The sequence below is a fragment of the Staurois parvus genome, unplaced genomic scaffold (genome assembly GCF_062004578.1).
Source record: "Staurois parvus isolate SC_StPar_1 unplaced genomic scaffold, SC_StPar_1.0 ptg000136l, whole genome shotgun sequence".
In the NCBI taxonomy this organism is placed as follows: domain Eukaryota; kingdom Metazoa; phylum Chordata; class Amphibia; order Anura; family Ranidae; genus Staurois; species Staurois parvus.
Window position 1 is genome coordinate 5,322,534 of NW_028317932.1, and position 5,320 is coordinate 5,327,853.

A 5,320-nucleotide genomic window follows, 5' to 3' on the forward strand; every position below is an offset into this window, starting at 1 on the left:
GAATTACCGGCACTCTCAGTTATAAAACTTGACATGTTGGCTATCTATTCATTGCTGCAACCTCATCTTTTATACTCAGCCAAAAATCTTGGGGAATATATTGTGTTTGCATGCCCTAAAATGAACTCTAGTATCATTTCTTTCTAAAAATTTGATCTTGGAAAACCATTGCACAAAAATGATGAGACATAAATTGTAACTACCACTGTTTGAATTGCCAGGGTCTCTGCTGTAAGAAAATATATTATATTGTGGGGGTTTCTGTAATCTTCAGTAAATCACCTTAAATTATTTTTTTAAATATGTGTAAAAACATAAAATCGGTTCTGGCTGAGAAAGGGTCAAACTAGCCCAGTTTAAATATATGATAATATTACAGTGTCTATATAGCAATATTTCTGGTAGTAATTAGGGTAAAATAAGGTTTTATGTGTTAAACAAATGAGCTAACAGGTGAATTTCTAAGCATGTGGTCAGCCAGCATCAGGTCGGCTGAAGGGGCGGGAGGAGTTGATGTAGTAAACCTCACACCAAAGAGGACACAGACACCTGTTGCTCCAGGATTTCCATGGATTTCAGTGTTTCTGCAATCAACAATTGACAAGGTGTCCGAAGACTTCAACTGGGGATCAGAAGACCCTCTTCTCCTTCTGGGATACGCCTTTTTGGACTCCACTGGGAAGAACAGAGAGAAGGACATCATGGCCACTGTGACCCATTTGCAGGGAGGAAAGGATGAGAAGACTTAGACCTTGGGACAGCTTCTGGACATGGCTACTATCTTCACCATGGCTCCCATCTACCACTATCCAGTGAAGTTCCCAAAGACATCTGGAAAGAGGGCTGAAGATGGAAAGGCCCCCAAGGTGAAGAGGAGAGACATTGCCACCAGCTCTGCATCTAAGGAGCCTTCAACCAGCACTGCTCTTCCACAGCAAGCAAAGGGGCTATATACAAAGAGCTGGTAGCTGAAGGTCTCCTGGATTGCCTTGAAGTCCAAAGAGGCCAAAAGAAAGGCAGTGGAGAGGAGCCAAAAGAACCAGGGCCCAGTGTGGTAAGTAACATCAGGTAAGTATGGCTTTTTTATGTTTAAAGCCCACCCCTCTTTCTTGCCCCTAATTGATCACTGGCTTTTAACCTCTTCATGCCGGCCGCACACAAATGTGCGGCCTCCCAGCATCTGGGCCTAGACGCCGAGCGGCTGCACATTTGTGTGCAATTAAGAAAAACATATGTGCTGAGAGTGCACGCCCTGTGCGCTCCCAGCACACGTCTGGTACTCACGGAAAGGTCCCGGTCTCTGCTTTCGATCGGGACCTTTCCCGTTCATGTGACCGCCATGATGGCGAATCACGGTGGTCACATGACCCTAAAACCCCACCTCCCAGCTTCTGAAACCCTTAAAGGGCCAGGAGGCGCCGGTGCCAAGGGATTTAAAAACAAAAAAAGTCCCTTTTTAATTACCCAAAGCCACAATCAGTGCAGTCCCAAGCCTCCCCCTGATTCTATCTGACATCCTCCTTATCTCCTGAATCTTTTCTCCTCACTTTATTTGAAAAAACAAAATCATTTTTTCTTTAAATTACAAAGAAAGAAAAAAAAATGAGATAGTGGTATGTTATTATGGTAAATAGTTGTATGTTAATTTAAGATACTATGGTTTTTTTAGATACATAAGATAAATATTATATAGACTGTGTGTTTCTGTAACATTCTCCTTAATCTCCTGAACCTCTCCTTTTTATATATATATCAGATCACCCAACAAATTTTCGATCGGATTCAGATATGGGCTCTGGCTGGGTAATTCCAAAACTTGAATCTTCTTCTGGTGAAGCCATTCCTTTGTTGATTGGATGTATGCTTTGGGTTTTTGTCATGCTGAAAGATGAAGTTCTTTATTTTCAGCTTTCTAGCAGAAGCCTGAAGGTTTTGTGCCAATGTTGACTGGTGTTTGGAACTGTTCATAATTCCCTCTACCTTGACTGAGGCCCCAGTTCCAGCTGAAGAAAAACAGCCACAAAGCATGATGCTGCCACCACGCATAACTGTGGGTATGGTGTTCTTTAGGTGATGTGCAGTGTTGTTTTTGTGCCAAACATATCTTTTGGAATTATGGCCAAAAAGTTCAACCTTGGTTTCATCAGACCATAACACATTTGGATGTTTTTCTGTGTAAGAAAAGGCTTAAATCTTGCCACTCTACCCCATAGCCCAGATATATGAAGAGCACGGGAGATTGTTGTGACATGTACCACACAGCCAGTACTTGCCAGATATTCCTGCAGCTACTTTAATGTTGCTGTAGGCCTCTTGGCAGCCTCCCAGGCCAGTTTTCTTCTCGTCTTTTCATCAATTTTGGAGGGATGTCCAGTTCTTCGTAATGTCACTGTTGTGGCATATTTTCTCCACTTCATGATGACTGCCTCCACTGTGTTCCATGGTATATCTACTGCCTTGGAAATTCTTTTGAACCCTTCTCCTGACTGATACCTTTTAACAATGAGATCCCTCTGATGCTTTGGAAGCTCTCTGTGGACCATGGCTTTTGCTATAGGATGCAACTAAGAAAATGTCAGGAAAGACCTATCAGAACAGCTGAACTTTATTTGGGGTTAATCAGAGGCACTTTAAATGATGGCAGGTGTGTACTGACTCCTATTTAACATTATTTTGAATGTGATTGCTTAATTCTGAACACAGCTACATCTCCAGTTATAAGAGGGTGAGCACACTTATGCAACCACATTAGTTTAGTTTTTTATGTTTACTTCCCCCCCTAAAAGATTTCAGTTTGGTTTTTCAATTGAGTTGTACAGTTTATAGGTTACATTAAAATTCTGAAATGATTTATCTTTGTCATTTTTTTACATCACAGAAACCTGACATTTTAACAGGGGTGTGTAGACTTTTTATATTCACTGTGTGAAAATATTTTATTTTTATCTATACACACTGCACAGCCCATCACCTATCGCCCACAGCTCACAATCGGAAGTTGGATCACAAAAAAACAAAATGGAGATCTGGAGCAGAAAAATGTACTTGTTTGGATTATTGGATATATTTTTTTTAAAAACATCTTAACTTTAACATCTTACAAAAAAGGAGCCTGATTGGCTGGCTATAAGGGGAGAAGGAGGCCGCATTTTTTTTTGTGACACTAAACAATATCCCAATTATTTAGAACAACCCCATACACATCCGCTAGTTAATGTCCCTGTAATCTATTTTTCATGAAATAATTTCTGTGTTTTTCTGCTTCCTTGTAATATCCTCCATAAGCTCCCACACCTTCTCTCTAACTTGTTTGAAAATTAAACTCCTTGTGACATCCTACATTAACTCCCAAACTTCTCCTTTTCCCCTCACTTCTGTTTATTTGAAAAAAAAAAAAAAGCAGGGGTCGGGGGCGTGTCCAAGATGGTGGCGGGAGCAGACACATAGGAGAGCTCTGCCGCCTTCTACATTAATCTACATCCACCCTGGACACAGTGGGGTCCCACTGACTTTGGGGACCCCTGCGGAGGTTGTCCGCTGAGGCGACCCGGGTTGGATTGACCCCTGCCCGCGGTCTTGGCAGATTGCGGCCTACGAGGCCTATCGCGACCAGTGTGAGGCTCGGACCCCGCCGGCACTGCACCCGAGCCTGGGGGTCGGCGTTTTGTGTCCCACCGACATCGGGGGACCCCCGTGGACCGCGGCTATAAACTGGAAAGGAGATCCATGCCGACTGATCCCCCCCACCTATGGATCAAGCCCTACTGCGGCCCGTGGGGCCTGGAGCAGCCTACACAAGGCCTGGCGCAGCCTATACGTGGCCCGGACCAGCCTCACTCAGCACCCAGAAGCGGAGACACAGATAGGTGAGCTGTTGCTGTGGGGAATGTGACAATTTCAGCTACTCCTATATCCTGCACAGGAACCTGGATCCCTATTGAGGCCTGCGCTCAAAAGGAGTCCGTGTGCTCTCCCTGGAAATAAAGAGGGCTGACCCAGTCCAGGGACTCTGTGGGGCGACCTGCACTTATCCTCCCCTCCACCCCCTATTTTTAGCTGTGATAATCTATTCTACAATTTAAAGCCTATGGCGAGAAGCATGGACTGCCCTGTAGAGATAATCCCTATGTAAAAGTTCCCCTATCGGGGGACGCACGCGCGAGGGCAGGGTTGATGGCCGTTTGATCTGCTTGTCTGCGCCACCAGAACATTTGCCTCGGCAAATCAGGCTTCCATTCCTCACGCACTGGTACAAAAGATCGCAGGTACTTGCAGAATACTTGGTCTACGCCCGACTATGCATCGTACCCCACGCAATAAGCCTAAACACCGGGCCCAGCAAAAAGACTCTCCACCCCAACAGTCCGACAAGATGGCACCCAGCCCCCCTGAGCCAATGAAACCATACGGCTTACAGGGGATCCGGACTTGGGTGAGGACAGTCAACACCAGTTCCCCTCTGTTTTAACCAGTTCTTTGGCGCACAATCCTGAAGCTTTATTACACAAATTCCGCTCTATTGTGCGGGAAGAGATTACCATCGCCTCTCGCAAGCTGTCCTCTGATCTGGTAAAAGGTCTAAAGAAATTGGGTCACCGTGCTCATCAATTAGAACAGTGTATGGATCTGGTGACTACAGTCTTAGAGGGTCATGAGCAGGAAGTAGAGGATTTACACACAGAGCTGGATACCCTAAAAGATAAATTGGAAGATATGGAGAAAAGGGCCCGTAGAGATAACCTCCGCATTCGTGGAGTACCTGAAGTGGTAACTGATCTACAGGGTACTGCTACTGCCCTCTTTCAGGAACTGGCTCCTGAGATCCCTCTGGAAGATTTGGAATTTGATTGTATTCACAGAGCTCTAGCCCCCAAACCCACGGAGGGCCCCCCAAGGGACATCATTAAGTTCCATTATTACCGCACTAAAGAATGCCTCCTGCAGGTGGCTTGAAACCGACCAACATTGGAATTCCAGGGTAACTTCATCTAGCTGTTTGCTGATTTGCCTCCAGTAGCCTACAATAGCAAAACACAGCACCCTGAGACCCAATACTTATTTCCCCTCACTGTACACACATACAGTATATGTCAATACTGTAAAGATAGTGGGATACAGTTTGTTTTTTTTTAATGATAAATTATTTCAGTAGAGATAATAATTGAATAACTATAAAACTCTGCCTGCATTTTGTTTGTAGCTGGACCTTCCCCACTCCCCAGTTTGAATAGAACATCTCCCCCATCTTTGGTTCAGGTTTACTGGTGAATTTTATTTGGCATGCAGTTCTCCTTTAATATCCTCAAACAAAACACACAAA